Source organism: Spermophilus citellus, assembly GCF_964194105.1.
Source record: "Spermophilus citellus genome assembly, chromosome: 4".
NCBI lineage: Eukaryota > Metazoa > Chordata > Mammalia > Rodentia > Sciuridae > Spermophilus > Spermophilus citellus.
In genome coordinates this window covers 87351401-87368660 of record NC_138185.1, presented here as the reverse complement: position 1 = coordinate 87368660, position 17260 = coordinate 87351401, and positions in this window count along the sequence as shown.

Below are 17260 nucleotides of genomic sequence, written 5' to 3'. Positions count from 1 at the left end.
CCCTTTCCATGAAAGTGATTTGTGCCAGTCTCTGCTTAGGGCTACATCAATAGGAAACAAACCATAGAGAGAGAACTTGGAACTACTTTATTGTGACAAGTTTCCAAGGGCTAGCACAAACCGTGTTTGATTTAGAGTTCCAAATACATGTATCCATATAGGAGAAAACAGAGTGAAACCTAAAAATTAAAACTGATACTGCCAACGAACGGTTTAACCTAGAAGAATGAAATTTGGGGAGCCAAGTGGGATTGGGGTACTGATCATTACCTGAAAGTGTCATCACGATTGGGAGAAAAAATGTATGCTGAGATTTCAGGAAACTCGTAGTTTTTTGGAGCTTGGCAACCCCTTTCCATGAAAGTGATTTGTGCCAGTCTCTGCTTAGGGCTACATCAATAGGAAACAAACCATATAGAGAGAACTTGGAACTACTTTATTGTGACAAGTTTCCAAGGGCTAGCACAAACCGTGTTTGATTTAGAGTTCCAACTACATGTATCCATATAGGAGAAAACAGAGTGAAACCTAAAAATTAAAACTGTTACTGCCAACGAACGGTTTAACCTAGAAGAACGAAATATGGTGAGCCAAGTGGGATTGGGGTACTGATCATTACCTGAAAGTGTCATCAAGATTAGGTGAAAAAATATATGCTGAGATTTCAGGAACCTTGTAGTTTTTTGGAAGCTTGGCAACCCGTTTCCATTAAAGTGATTTGTGCCAGTCTCTGCTTAGGGCTACATCAATAGGAAACAAACCATAGAGAGAGAACTTGGAACTACTTTGTTGTGACAAGTTTCCAAGGGCTAGCACAAACCGTGTTTGATTTAGAGTTCCAACTACATGTATCCATATAGGAGAAAACAGAATGAAACCTAAAAATTAAAACTGTTACTGCCAACGAACGGTTTAACCTAGAAGAACGAAATATGGTGAGCCAAGTGGGATTGGGGTACTGATCATTACCTGAAAGTGTCATCAAGATTGGGTGAAAAAATATATGCTGAGATTTCAGGAAACTCGTAGTTTTTTGGAAGCTTGGCAACAACTTTCCATGAAAGTGATTTGCGCCAGTCTCTACTTAGGGCTACATCAATAGGAAACAAACCATAGAGATAGAACTTGGAACTACTTTATTGTGTCAACTTTCATAGAGCTAGCACAAACCGTGTTTGATTTAGAGTTCCAACTACATGTATCCATATAGGAGAAAACAGAGTGAAACCTAAAAATTAAAACTGTTACTGCCAACGAACGGTTTAACCTAGAAGAACGAAATTTGGTGAGCCAAGTGGGATTAAGGTACTGATCATTACCTGAAAGTGTAATCAAGATTGGGTGAAAAAATGTGTGCTGATATTTCAGGAAACTCGTAGTTTTTTGGAAGCCTGGCAACAACTTTCCATGAAAGTGATTTGCGCCAGTCTCTGCTTAGGGCTACATCAATAGGAAACAAACCATAGAGAAAGAACTTGGAACTACTTTATTGTGTCAACTTTCATAGAGCTAGCACAAACCGTGTTTGATTTAGAGTTCCAACTACATGTATCCATATAGGAGAAAACAGAGTGAAACCTAAAAATTAAAACTGTTACTGCCAACGAACGGTTTAACCTAGAAGAACGAAATATGGTGAGCCAAGTAGGATTGGGGTACTGATCATTGCCTGAAAGTGTCATCAAGATTGGGTGAAAAAATGTATGCTGAGATTTCAGGAAACTCGTATTTTTTTGAAGTTTGGCAACCCCTTTCCATGAAAGTGATTTGCGCCGGTCTCTGATTAGGGCTACATCAATAGGAAAAAAACCATAGAGATAGAACTAGGAACTACTTTATTGTGTCAAGTTTCCAAGATCTATCACAAACCGTGTTTGATTTAGACTTCCAACTACATGTATCCATACAGGAGAAAACAGAGTGAAACCTAAAAATTAATACTGATACTGCCAACGAACGGTTTAACCTAGAAGAATGAAATTTGGTGAGCCAAGTGGGATTGGGGTACTGATCATTACCTGAAAGTGTCATCAAGATTGGGTGAAAAAATGTGTGCTGAGATTTCAGGAAACTCGTAGTTTTTGGAAGCTTGGCAACAAATTTCCATGAAAGTGATTTGTGCCAGTCTCTGCTTAGGGCTACATCAATAGGAAACAAACCATAGAGTTAGAACTTGGAACTACTTTATTGTGTCAATTTTCCAAAGGGCTAGCACAAACCGTGTTTGATTTAGAGTTCCAACTACATGTATCAATATAGGAGAAAACAGAGTGAAACCTAAAAATTAAAACTGATACTGTCAACGAACGGTTTAACCTAGAAGAACGAAATTTGGTGAGCCAAGTGGGATTGGGGTACTGATATTTACCTGAAAGTGTCATAAAGAATGGGTGAAAAAATGTGTGCTGAGATTTCAGGAAACTCGTAGTTTTTTGGAAGCTTGGCAACCCCTTTCCATGAAAGTGCTTTGCGCCAGTCTCTGCTTAGGGCTACATCAATAGGAAACAAACCATAGAGACAGAACTTGGAACTATTTTATTGTGTCAAGTTTCCAAGGGCTAGCACAAACCGTGTTTGATTTAGAGTTCCAACTACACGTATCCATATAGGAGAAAACAGAGTGAAATCTAAAAATTAAACTGTTTCTGCCAATGAACGGTTAACATAGAAGAACGAAATTTGGTGAGCCAAGTGGGATTGGGGTACGGATCATTACCTGAAAGTGTCATCAAGATTGGGTGAAAAAATGTATGATGAGATTTCAGGAAACTCGTAATTTTTTGGACGTTTGGAAACCCCTTTCCATGAAAGTGATTTGCGCCGGTCTGTGCTTAGGCCTACATCAATAGGAAACAAAACATAGAGATAGATCTTGGAACTACTTTATTGTGTCATGTTTCCAAGATCTAGCACAAACCGTGTTTGATTTAGAGTTCCAACTACAAGTATCCATATAGGAGAAAACAGAGTGAAACCTAAAAATTTAAACTGTTACTGCCAACGAACGGTTTAACCGAGAAGAACGAAATTTGATGAGCCAAGTGGGATTGGGGTACTCATCATTACCTGAAAGTGTCATCACGATTGGGTGAAAAAACGCATGCTGAGATTTCAGGAAACTCGTAGTTTTTATGGAAGCTTGGCAACCCCTTTCCATGAAAGGGATTTGTGCCAGTCTCTGCTTAGGGCTACATCAATAGGAAACAAACCATAGAAATAAAACTTGGAACTACTTTATTGTGTCTAGTTTCCAAGGGCTAGCACAAACCGTGTTTGATTTAGAGTTCCAACTACATGTATCCATATAGGAGAAAACAGAGTGAAACCTAAAAATTAAAACTGTTACTGCCAATGAACGGTTTAACCTAGAAGAACGAAATTTGGTGAGCCAAGTGGGATTGGGGTACTGATCATTACCTGAAAGTGTAATCAAGATTGGGTGAAAAAATGTGTGCTGATATTTCAGGAAACTCGTAGTTTTTTGGAAGCTTGGCAACAACTTTCCATGAAAGTGATTTGCGCCAGTCTCTGCTTAGGGCTACATCAATAGGAAACAAACCATAGAGATAGAACTTGGAACTACTTTGTGTCAACTTTCATAGAGCTAGCACAAACCGTGTTTGATTTAGAGTTCCAACTACATGTATCCATATAGGAGAAAACAGAGTGAAACCTAAAAATTAAAACTGTTACTGCCAACGAACGGTTTAACCTAGAAGAACGAAATATGGTGAGCCAAGTAGGATTGGGGTACTGATCATTACCTGAAAGTGTCATCAAGATTGGGTGAAAAAATGTATGGTGAGATTTCAGGAAACTCGTAGTTTTTTGGAAGTTTGGCAACCCCTTTCCATGAAAGTGATTTGCGCCGGTCTCTGATTAGGGCTACATCAATAGGAAAAAAACCATAGAGATAGAACTAGGAACTACTTTATTATTTCAAGTTTCCAAGATCTAGCACAAACCGTGTTTGATTTAGACTTCCAACTACATGTATCCATACAGGAGAAAACAGAGTGAAACCTAAAAATTAATACTGATACTGCCAACGAACGGTTTAACCTAGAAGAATGAAATTTGGTGAGCCAAGTGGGATTGGGGTACTGATCATTACCTGAAAGTGTTATCAAGATTGGGTGAAAAAATGTGTGCTGAGATTTCAGGAAACTCGTAGTTTTTGGAAGCTTGGCAACAAATTTCCATGAAAGTGATTTGCGCCAGTCTCTGCTTAGGGCTACATCAATAGGAAACAAACCATAAAGTTAGAACTTGGAACTACTTTATTGTGTCACGTTTCCAAGAGCTAGCACAAACCGTGTTTGATTTAGAGTTCCAACTACATGTATTCATATAGGAGAAAACAGAGTGAAACCTAAAAATTAAAACAGTTACTGCCAACGAACGGTTTAACCTAGAATAACGAAATTTGGTGTGCCAAGTGGGATTGGGGTATTGATCAATACCTGAAAGTGTCATCACGATTGGGTGAAAAAATGTATGCTGAGATTTCAGGAAACTCGTAGTTTTTTGGAAGCTTGGCAACAAATTTCCATGAAAGTGATTTGCGCCAGTCTCTGCTTAGGGCTACATCAATAGAAAACAAACCACAGAAATAGAACTTGGAACTACTTTATTGTGTCAAGTTTCCAAAGGGCTAGCACAAACCGTGTTTGATTTAGAGTTCCAACTACATGTATCCATATAGGAGAAAACAGAGTGAAACCTAAAAATTAAAACTGATACTGCCAACGAACGGTATAACCTAGAAGAACGAAATTTGGTGAGCCAAGTGGGATTGGGGTACTGATATTTACCTGAAAGTGTCATAAAGATTGGGTGAAAAAATTTGTGCTGAGATTTCAGGAAACTCGTAGTTTTTTGGAAGCTTGGCAACCCCTTTCCATGAAAGTGCTTTGCGCCAGTCTCTGCTTAGGGCTACATCAATAGGAAACAAACCATAGAGATAGACCTTGGAACTACTTTATTGTGTCAAGTTTCAAAGAGCTAGCACAAACCGTGTTTGATTTAGAGTTCCAACTACATGTATCCATATAGGAGAAAACAGAGTGAAATCTAAAAATTAAAACTGTTACTGCCAACGAACGGTTTAACCTAGAAAAACGAAATTTGGTGAGCCAAGTGGGATTGGGGTACTGATCATTACCTGAAAGTGTCATCAAGATTGGGTGAAAAAATGTGTTCTGATATCAGGAAACTCGTAGTTTTTTGGAAGCTTGGCAACAACTTTCCATGAAAGTGATTTGCGCCAGTCTCTGCTTAGGGCTACATCAATAGGAAACAAACCATAGAGATAGAACTTGGAACTACTTTATTGTGTCAACTTTCATAGAGCTAGCACAAACCGTGTTTGATTTAGAGTTCCAACTACATGTATCCATATAGGAGAAAACAGAGTGAAACCTAAAAATTAAAACTGTTACTGCCAATGAACGGTTTAACATAGAAGAACGAAATTTGGTGAGCCAAGTGGGATTGGGGTACGGATCATTACCTGAAAGTGTCATCAAGATTGGGTGAAAAAATGTATGATGAGATTTCAGGAAACTCGTAATTTTTTGGAAGTTTGGAAACCCCTTTCCATGAAAGTGATTTGCGCCGGTCTGTGCTTAGGGCTACATCAATAGGAAACAAACCATAGAGATAGACCTTGGAACTACTTTATTGTGTCAAGTTTCAAAGAGCTAGCACAAACTGTGTTTGATTTAGAGTTCCAACTACATGTATCCATATAGGAGAAAACAGAGTGAAATCTAAAAATTAAAACTGTTACTGCCAACGAACGGTTTAACCTAGAAGAACGAAATTTGGTGAGCCAAGTGGGATTGGGGTACTGATCATTACCTGAAAGTGTCATCAAGATTGGGTGAAAAAATGTGTTCTGATATGTCTGGAAACTCGTAGTTTTTTGGAAGCTTGGCAACAAGTTTCCATGAAAGTGATTTGCGCAGGTCTCTGCTTAGGGCTACATCAATAGGAAACAAACCATAGAGATAGAACTTGGAACTACTTTATTGTGTCATGTTTCCAAGAGCTAGCACAAACCGTGTTTGATTTAGAGTTCCAACTACATGTATCCATATAGGAGAAAACAGAGTGAAACCTAAAAATTAAAACTGATACTGCCAACGAACGGTTTAACCTAGAAGAACAAAATTTGTTGAGCCAAGTGGGATTGGGGTACTGATCATTACCTAAAAATTAAAACTGTTACTGCCAACGAATGGTTTAACCTAGAAGAACGAAATTTGGTGAGCCAAGTGGGATTGGGGTACGGATCATTACCTGAAAGTGTCATCAATATTGGGTGAAAAAATGTATGATGAGATTTCAGGAAACTCGTACTTTTTGGAAGTTTGGAAACCCCTTTCCATGAAAGTGATTTGCACCGCTCTGTGCTTAGGGCTACATCAAATGGAAACAACCATAGAGATAGAACTTGGAAGTACTTTATTGTGTCAAGTTTCCAAGATCTAGCACAAACCGTGTTTGATTTAGAGTTCCAACTACATGTATCCATACAGGAGAAAACAGAGTGAAACCTAAAAATTAAAACTGATACTGCCAACGAACGGTTTAACCTAGAAGAATGAAATTTGGTGAGCCAAGTGGGATTGGGGTACTGATCATTACTTGAAAGTGTCATCAAGATTGGGTGAAAAAATGTATGCTGAGATTTCAGGAAACTCGTAGTTTTTTGGAAGCTTGGCAACAAATTTCCATGAAAGTGATTTGCGCCCATCTCTGCTTAGGGCTACATCAATACGAAACAAACCATAGAGATAGAACTTGGAACTACTTTATTGTGTCAACTTTCATAGAGCTAGCACAAACCGTGTTTGATTTAGAGTTCCAACTACATGTATCCATATAGGAGAAAACAGAGTGAAACCTAAAAATTAAAACTGTTACTGCCAATGAACGGTTTAACATAGAAGAACGAAATTTGGTGAGCCAAGTGGGATTGGGGTACGGATCATTACCTGAAAGTGTCATCAAGATTGGGTGAAAAAATGTATGATGAGATTTCAGGAAACTCGTAATTTTTTGGAAGTTTGGAAACCCCTTTCCATGAAAGTGATTTGCGCCGGTCTGTGCTTAGGGCTACATCAATAGGAAACAAACCATAGAGATAGACCTTGGAACTACTTTATTGTATCAAGTTTCAAAGAGCTAGCACAAACTGTGTTTGATTTAGAGTTCCAACTACATGTATCCATATAGGAGAAAACAGAGTGAAATCTAAAAATTAAAACTGTTACTGCCAATGAACGGTTTAACCTAGAAGAACGAAATTTGGTGAGCCAAGTGGGATTGGGGTACGGATCATTACCTGAAAGTGTCATCAAGATTGGGTGAAAAAATGTATGATGAGATTTCAGGAAACTCGTACTTTAGGAAGTTTGGAAACCCCTTTCCATGAAAGTGATTTGCACCACTCTGTGCTTAGGGCTACATCAAAAGGAAACAACCATAGAGATAGAACTTGGAACTACTTTATTGTGTCAAGTTTCCAAGATCTAGCACAAACCGTGTTTGATTTAGAGTTCCAACTACATGTATCCATACAGGAGAAAACAGAGTGAAACCTAAAAATTAAAACTGATACTGCCAACGAACGGTTTAACCTAGAAGAATGAAATTTGGTGAGCCAAGTGGGATTGGGGTACTGATCATTACCTGAAAGTGTCATCAAGATTGGGTGAAAAAATGTGTTCTGATATGTCAGGAAACTCGTAGTTTTTTGGAAGCTTGGCAACAACTTTCCATGAAAGTGATGTGCGCAGGTCTCTGCTTAGGGCTACATCAATAGGAAACAAACCATAGTGATAGAACTTGGAACTACTTTATTGTGTCACGTTTCCAAGAGCTAGCACAAACCGTGTTTGATTTAGAGTTCCAACTACATGTATCCATATAGGAGAAAACAGAGTGAAACCTAAAAATTAAAACTGTTACTGCCAATGAACGGTTTAACCTAGAAGAACGAAATTTGTTGAGCCAAGTGGGATTGGGGTACTGATCATTACCTAAAAATTAAAACTGTTACTGCCAACGAATGGTTTAACCTAGAAGAACGAAATTTGGTGAGCCAAGTGGGATTGGGGTACGGATCATTACCTGAAAGTGTCATCAATATTGGGTGAAAAAATGTATGATGAGATTTGAGGAAACTCGTACATTTTGGAAGTTTGGAAACCCCTTTCCATGAAAGTGATTTGCACCGCTCTGTGCTTAGGGCTACATCAAAAGGAAACAACCATAGAGATAGAACTTGGAACTACTTTATTGTGTCAAGTTTCCAAGATCTAGCACAAACCGTGTTTGATTTAGAGTTCCAACTACATGTATCCATACAGGAGAAAACAGAGTGAAACCTAAAAATTAAAACTGATACTGCCAACGAACGATTTAACCTAGAAGAATGAAATTTGGTGAGCCAAGTGGGATTGGGGTACTGATCATTACTTGAAAGTGTCATCAAGATTGGGTGAAAAAATGTATGCTGAGATTTCAGGAAACTCGTAGTTTTTTGGAAGTTTGGCAACTCCTTTCCATGAAAGTGATTCGCGCCGGTCTCTGCTCATGGCTACATCAATAAAAAACAAATCATAGAGATAGAACTTGGAACTACTTTATTGTGTCATGTTTCCAAGATCTAGCACAAACCGTGTTTGATTTAGAGTTCCAAATACATGTATCCATATAGGAGAAAACAGAGTGAAACCTAAAAATTAAAACTTATACTGCCAACGAACGGTTTAACCTAGAAGAATGAAATTTAGTGAGCCAAGTGTGATTGGGGTACTGATCATTACCTGAAAGTGTCATCAACATTGGGTGAAAAAATGTGTGCTGTGATTTCAGGAAACTCGTAGTTTTTTGGAAGCTTGGCAACAAATTTCCATGAAAGTGATTTGCGCCCATCTCTGCTTAGGGCTACATCAATACGAAACAAACCATAGAAATAGAACTTGGAACTACTTTATTGTGTCAATTTCAAAGAGCTAGCACAAACCGTGTTTGATTTAGAGTTCTAACTACATTTATCCATATAGGAGAAAACAGAGTGAAACCTAAAAATTAAAGTTGTTACTGCCAACGAACGGTTTAACCGAGAAGAACAAAATTTGGTGAGCCAAGTGGGATTGGGGTACTGATCATTACCTGAAAGTGTCATCAAGATTGGGTGAAAAAATGTGTGCTGAGATTTCAGGAAACTCGTAGTTTTTTGGAAGCTTGGCAACAACTTTCCATGAAAGTGATTTGCGCCAGTCTCTGCTTAGGGCTACATCAATAGGAAACAAACCATAGAGATAGAACTTGGAACTACTTTATTGTGTCAACTTTCATAGAGCTAGCACAAACCGTGTTTGATTTAGAGTTCCAACTACATGTATCCATATAGGAGAAAACAGAGTGAAACCTAAAAATTAAAACTGTTACTGCCATCGAACGGTTTAACCTAGAAGAACGAAATATGGTGAGCAAAGTGGGATTGGGGTACTGATCATTACCTGAAAGTGTCATCAAGATTGGGTGAAAAAATATATGCTGAGATTTCAGGATACTTGTAGTTTTTTGGAAGCTTGGCAACCCGTTTCCATTAAAGTGATTTGTGCCAGTCTCTGCTTAGGGCTACATCAATAGGAAACAAACCATAGAGACAGAACTTGGAACTACTTTATTGTGTCAAGTTTCCAAGGGCTAGCACAAACCGTGTTTGATTTAGAGTTCCAACTACATGTATCCATATAGGAGAAAACAGAGTGAAACCTAAAAATTAAAACTGATACTGCCAACGAACGGTTTAACCTAGAAGAACGAAATATGGTGAGCCAAGTGAAATTGGGGTACTGATCATTACCTGAAAGTGTCATCAAGATTGGGTGAAAAAATATATGCTGAGATTTCAGGAAACTTGTAGTTTTTTGGAAGCTTGGCAACCCGTTTCCATTAAAGTGATTTGTGCCAGTCTCCGCTTAGGGCTACATCAATAGGAAACAAACCATAGAGACAGAACTTGGAACTACTTTATTGTGTCAAGTTTCCAAGGGCTAGCGCAAACCGTGTTTGATTTAGAGTTCCAACTACACGTATCCATATAGGAGAAAACAGAGTGAAATCTAAAAATTAAAACTGTTTCTGCCAACGAACAGTTTAACCTAGAAGAACGAAATTTGGTGAACCATGTGGGATTGGGGTACTGATAATTACCTGAAAGTGTCATCAAGATTGGGTGAAAAAATGTGTGCTGAGATTTCAGGAAACTCGTAGTTTTTTGGAAGCTTGGCAACAACTTTCCATGAAAGTGATTTGCGCCAGTCTCTGCTTAGGGCTACATCAATAGGAAACAAACCATAGAGATATAACTTGGAACTACTTTATTGTGTCAACTTTCATAGAGCTAGCACAAACCGTGTTTGATTTAGAGTTCCAACTACATGTATCCATATAGGAGAAAACAGAGTGAAACCTAAAAATTAAAACTGTTACTGCCAACGAACGGTTAACATAGAAGAACGAAATTTGGTGAGCCAAGTGGGATTGGGGTACGGATCATTACCTGAAAGTGTCATTAAGATTGGGTGAAAAAATGTATGATGAGATTTCAGGAAACTCGTAATTTTTTGGAAGTTTGGAAACCCCTTTCCATGAAAGTGATTTGCGCCGGTCTGTGCTTAGGGCTACATCAATAGGAAACAAACCATAGAGATAGAACTTGGAACTACTTTATTGTGTCAAGTTTCCAAGATCTAGCACAAACCGTGTTTGATTTAGAGTTCCAACTACATGTATCCATATAGGAGAAAACAGAGTGAAACCTAAAAATTAAAACTGATACTGCCAACGAACGGTTTAACCTAGAAGAATGAAATTTGGTGAGCCAAGTGGGATTGGGGTACTGATCATTACCTGAAAGTGTCATCAAGATTGGGTGAAAAAATGTATGCTGAGATTTCAGGAAACTCGTAGTTTTTTGAAGTTTGGCAACTCCTTTCCATGAAAGTGCTTTGCGCCGGTCTCTGCTTAGGGCTACATCAATAAAAAAAAAAAAACCATAGAGATAGAACTTGGAACTACTTTATTGTGTCAAGTTTCCAAGATCTAGCACAAACCGTGTTTGATTTAGAGTTCCAAATACATGTATCCATATAGGAGAAAACAGAGTGAAACCTAAAAATTAAAACTGATACTGCCAACGAACGGTTTAACCTAGAAGAATGAAATTTGGTGAGCCAAGTGGGATTGGGGTACTGATCATTACCTGAAAGTGTAATCAACACTGGGTGAAAAAAAGTGTGCTGAGTTTTCAGGAAACTCGTAGTTTTTTGGAAGCTTGGCAACCCCTTTCTATGAAAGTGATTTGCGCCAGTCTCTGCTTAGGGCTACATCAATAGAAAACAAACCACAGAAATAGAACTTGGAACTACTTTATTGTGTCAAGTTTCCAAAGGGCTAGCACAAACCGTGTTTGAATTAGAGTTCCAACTCCATGTATCCATATAGGAGAAAACAGAGTGAAACCTAAAAATTAAAACTGATACTGCCAACGAACGGTTTAACCTAGAAGAATGAAATTTGGGGAGCCAAGTGGGATTGGGGTACTGATCATTACCTGAAAGTGTCATCACGATTGGGAGAAAAAATGTATGCTGAGATTTCAGGAAACTCGTAGTTTTTTGGAGCTTGGCAACCCCTTTCCATGAAAGTGATTTGTGCCAGTCTCTGCTTAGGGCTACATCAATAGGAAACAAACCATATAGAGAGAACTTGGAACTACTTTATTGTGACAAGTTTCCAAGGGCTAGCACAAACCGTGTTTGATTTAGAGTTCCAACTACATGTATCCATATAGGAGAAAACAGAGTGAAACCTAAAAATTAAAACTGTTACTGCCAACGAACGGTTTAACCTAGAAGAACGAAATATGGTGAGCCAAGTGGGATTGGGGTACTGATCATTACCTGAAAGTGTCATCAAGATTAGGTGAAAAAATATATGCTGAGATTTCAGGAACCTTGTAGTTTTTTGGAAGCTTGGCAACCCGTTTCCATTAAAGTGATTTGTGCCAGTCTCTGCTTAGGGCTACATCAATAGGAAACAAACCATAGAGAGAGAACTTGGAACTACTTTGTTGTGACAAGTTTCCAAGGGCTAGCACAAACCGTGTTTGATTTAGAGTTCCAACTACATGTATCCATATAGGAGAAAACAGAATGAAACCTAAAAATTAAAACTGTTACTGCCAACGAACGGTTTAACCTAGAAGAACGAAATATGGTGAGCCAAGTGGGATTGGGGTACTGATCATTACCTGAAAGTGTCATCAAGATTGGGTGAAAAAATATATGCTGAGATTTCAGGAAACTCGTAGTTTTTTGGAAGCTTGGCAACAACTTTCCATGAAAGTGATTTGCGCCAGTCTCTACTTAGGGCTACATCAATAGGAAACAAACCATAGAGATAGAACTTGGAACTACTTTATTGTGTCAACTTTCATAGAGCTAGCACAAACCGTGTTTGATTTAGAGTTCCAACTACATGTATCCATATAGGAGAAAACAGAGTGAAACTTAAAAATTAAAACTGTTACTGCCAACGAACGGTTTAACATAGAAGAACGAAATTTGGTGAGCCAAGTGGGATTGGGGTACGGATCATTACCTAAAAGTGTCATCAAGATTGGGTGAAAAAATGTATGATGAGATTTCAGGAAACTCGTAATTTTTTGGAAGTTTGGAAACCCCTTTCCATGAAATTGATTTGCGCCGGTCTGTGCTTAGGGCTACATCAATAGGAAAAAAACCATAGAGATAGATCTTGGAACTACTTTATTGTGTCAAGTTTCCAAGATCTAGCACAAACCGTGTTTGATTTAGAGTTCCAACTACATGTATCCATACAGGAGAAAAGAGAGTGAAACCTAAAAATTAAAACTGATACTGCCAACGAACGGTTTAAACTAGAAGAACGAAATTTGTTGAGCCAAGTGGGATTGGTGTACTGATCATTACCTGAAAGTGTCATCACGATTGGGTGAAAAAACGCATGCTGAGATTTCAGGAAACTTGTAGTTTTTTGGAAGCTTGGCAACCCCTTTCCATGAAAGGGATTTGTGCCAGTCTCTGCTTAGGGCTACATCAATAGGAAACAAACCATAGAAATAAAACTTGGACCTACTTTATTGTGTCTAGTTTCCAAGGGCTAGCACAAACCGTGTTTGATTTAGAGTTCCAACTACATGTATCCATATAGGAGAAAACAGAGTGAAACCTAAAAATTAAAAGTGTTACTGCCAACGAACGGTTTAACCTAGAAGAACGAAATTTGGTGAGCCAAGTGGGATTAAGGTACTGATCATTACCTGAAAGTGTAATCAAGATTGGGTGAAAAAATGTGTGCTGATATTTCAGGAAACTCGTAGTTTTTTGGAAGCTTGGCAACAACTTTCCATGAAAGTGATTTGCGCCAGTCTCTGCTTAGGGCTACATCAATAGGAAACAAACCATAGAGAAAGAACTTGGAACTACTTTATTGTGTCAACTTTCATAGAGCTAGCACAAACCGTGTTTGATTTAGAGTTCCAACTACATGTATCCATATAGGAGAAAACAGAGTGAAACCTAAAAATTAAAACTGTTACTGCCAACGAACGGTTTAACCTAGAAGAACGAAATATGGTGAGCCAAGTAGGATTGGGGTACTGATCATTGCCTGAAAGTGTCATCAAGATTGGGTGAAAAAATGTATGCTGAGATTTCAGGAAACTCGTATTTTTTTGAAGTTTGGCAACCCCTTTCCATGAAAGTGATTTGCGCCGGTCTCTGATTAGGGCTACATCAATAGGAAAAAAACCATAGAGATAGAACTAGGAACTACTTTATTGTGTCAAGTTTCCAAGATCTATCACAAACCGTGTTTGATTTAGACTTCCAACTACATGTATCCATACAGGAGAAAACAGAGTGAAACCTAAAAATTAATACTGATACTGCCAACGAACGGTTTAACCTAGAAGAATGAAATTTGGTGAGCCAAGTGGGATTGGGGTACTGATCATTACCTGAAAGTGTCTTCAAGATTGGGTGAAAAAATGTGTGCTGAGATTTCAGGAAACTCGTAGTTTTTGGAAGCTTGGCAACAAATTTCCATGAAAGTGATTTGTGCCAGTCTCTGCTTAGGGCTACATCAATAGGAAACAAACCATAGAGTTAGAACTTGGAACTACTTTATTGTGTCAATTTTCCAAAGGGCTAGCACAAACCGTGTTTGATTTAGAGTTCCAACTACATGTATCAATATAGGAGAAAACAGAGTGAAACCTAAAAATTAAAACTGATACTGTCAACGAACGGTTTAACCTAGAAGAACGAAATTTGGTGTGCCAAGTGGGATTGGGGTATTGATCAATACCTGAAAGTGTCATCACGATTGGGTGAAAAAATGTATGCTGAGATTTCAGGAAACTCGTAGTTTTTTGGAAGCTTGGCAACAAATTTCCATGAAAGTGATTTGCGCCAGTCTCTGCTTAGGGCTACATCAATAGAAAACAAACCACAGAAATAGAACTTGGAACTACTTTATTGTGTCAAGTTTCCAAAGGGCTAGCACAAACCGTGTTTGATTTAGAGTTCCAACTACATGTATCCATATAGGAGAAAACAGAGTGAAACCTAAAAATTAAAACTGATACTGCCAACGAACGGTTTAACCTAGAAGAACGAAATTTGGTGAGCCAAGTGGGATTGGGGTACTGATATTTACCTGAAAGTGTCATAAAGATTGGGTGAAAAAATTTGTGCTGAGATTTCAGGAAACTCGTAGTTTTTTGGAAGCTTGGCAACCCCTTTCCATGAAAGTGCTTTGCGCCAGTCTCTGCTTAGGGCTACATCAATAGGAAACAAACCATAGAGATAGACCTTGGAACTACTTTATTGTGTCAAGTTTCAAAGAGCTAGCACAAACCGTGTTTGATTTAGAGTTCCAACTACATGTATCCATATAGGAGAAAACAGAGTGAAATCTAAAAATTAAAACTGTTACTGCCAACGAACGGTTTAACCTAGAAAAACGAAATTTGGTGAGCCAAGTGGGATTGGGGTACTGATCATTACCTGAAAGTGTCATCAAGATTGGGTGAAAAAATGTGTTCTGATATCAGGAAACTCGTAGTTTTTTGGAAGCTTGGCAACAACTTTCCATGAAAGTGATTTGCGCCAGTCTCTGCTTAGGGCTACATCAATAGGAAACAAACCATAGAGATAGAACTTGGAACTACTTTATTGTGTCAACTTTCATAGAGCTAGCACAAACCGTGTTTGATTTAGAGTTCCAACTACATGTATCCATATAGGAGAAAACAGAGTGAAACCTAAAAATTAAAACTGTTACTGCCAATGAACGGTTTAACATAGAAGAACGAAATTTGGTGAGCCAAGTGGGATTGGGGTACGGATCATTACCTGAAAGTGTCATCAAGATTGGGTGAAAAAATGTATGATGAGATTTCAGGAAACTCGTAATTTTTTGGAAGTTTGGAAACCCCTTTCCATGAAAGTGATTTGCGCCGGTCTGTGCTTAGGGCTACATCAATAGGAAACAAACCATAGAGATAGACCTTGGAACTACTTTATTGTGTCAAGTTTCAAAGAGCTAGCACAAACTGTGTTTGATTTAGAGTTCCAACTACATGTATCCATATAGGAGAAAACAGAGTGAAATCTAAAAATTAAAACTGTTACTGCCAACGAACGGTTTAACCTAGAAGAACGAAATTTGGTGAGCCAAGTGGGATTGGGGTACTGATCATTACCTGAAAGTGTCATCAAGATTGGGTGAAAAAATGTGTTCTGATATGTCTGGAAACTCGTAGTTTTTTGGAAGCTTGGCAACAACTTTCCATGAAAGTGATTTGCGCAGGTCTCTGCTTAGGGCTACATCAATAGGAAACAAACCATAGAGATAGAACTTGGAACTACTTTATTGTGTCATGTTTCCAAGAGCTAGCACAAACCGTGTTTGATTTAGAGTTCCAACTACATGTATCCATATAGGAGAAAACAGAGTGAAACCTAAAAATTAAAACTGATACTGCCAACGAACGGTTTAACCTAGAAGAACAAAATTTGTTGAGCCAAGTGGGATTGGGGTACTGATCATTACCTAAAAATTAAAACTGTTACTGCCAACGAATGGTTTAACCTAGAAGAACGAAATTTGGTGAGCCAAGTGGGATTGGGGTACGGATCATTACCTGAAAGTGTCATCAATATTGGGTGAAAAAATGTATGATGAGATTTCAGGAAACTCGTACTTTTTGGAAGTTTGGAAACCCCTTTCCATGAAAGTGATTTGCACCGCTCTGTGCTTAGGGCTACATCAAATGGAAACAACCATAGAGATAGAACTTGGAAGTACTTTATTGTGTCAAGTTTCCAAGATCTAGCACAAACCGTGTTTGATTTAGAGTTCCAACTACATGTATCCATACAGGAGAAAACAGAGTGAAACCTAAAAATTAAAACTGATACTGCCAACGAACGGTTTAACCTAGAAGAATGAAATTTGGTGAGCCAAGTGGGATTGGGGTACTGATCATTACTTGAAAGTGTCATCAAGATTGGGTGAAAAAATGTATGCTGAGATTTCAGGAAACTCGTAGTTTTTTGGAAGCTTGGCAACAAATTTCCATGAAAGTGATTTGCGCCCATCTCTGCTTAGGGCTACATCAATACGAAACAAACCATAGAGATAGAACTTGGAACTACTTTATTGTGTCAATTTCAAAGAGCTAGCACAAACCGTGTTTGATTTAGAGTTCTAACTACATTTATCCATATAGGAGAAAAGAGAGTGAAACCTAAAAATTAAAATTGTTACTGCCAACGAACTGTTTAACCGAGAAGAACGAAATTTGGTGAGCCAAGTGGGATTGGGGTACTGATCATTACCTGAAAGTGTCATCAAGATTGGGTGAAAAAATGTGTGCTGAGATTTCAGGAAACTCGTAGTTTTTTGGAAGCTTGGCAACAACTTTCCATGAAAGTGATTTGCGCCAGTCTCTGCTTAGGGCTACATCAATAGGAAACAAACCATAGAGATAGAACTTGGAACTACTTTATTGTGTCAACTTTCATAGAGCTAGCACAAACCGTGTTTGATTTAGAGTTCCAACTACATGTATCCATATAGGAGAAAACAGAGTGAAACCTAAAAATTAAAACTGTTACTGCCAATG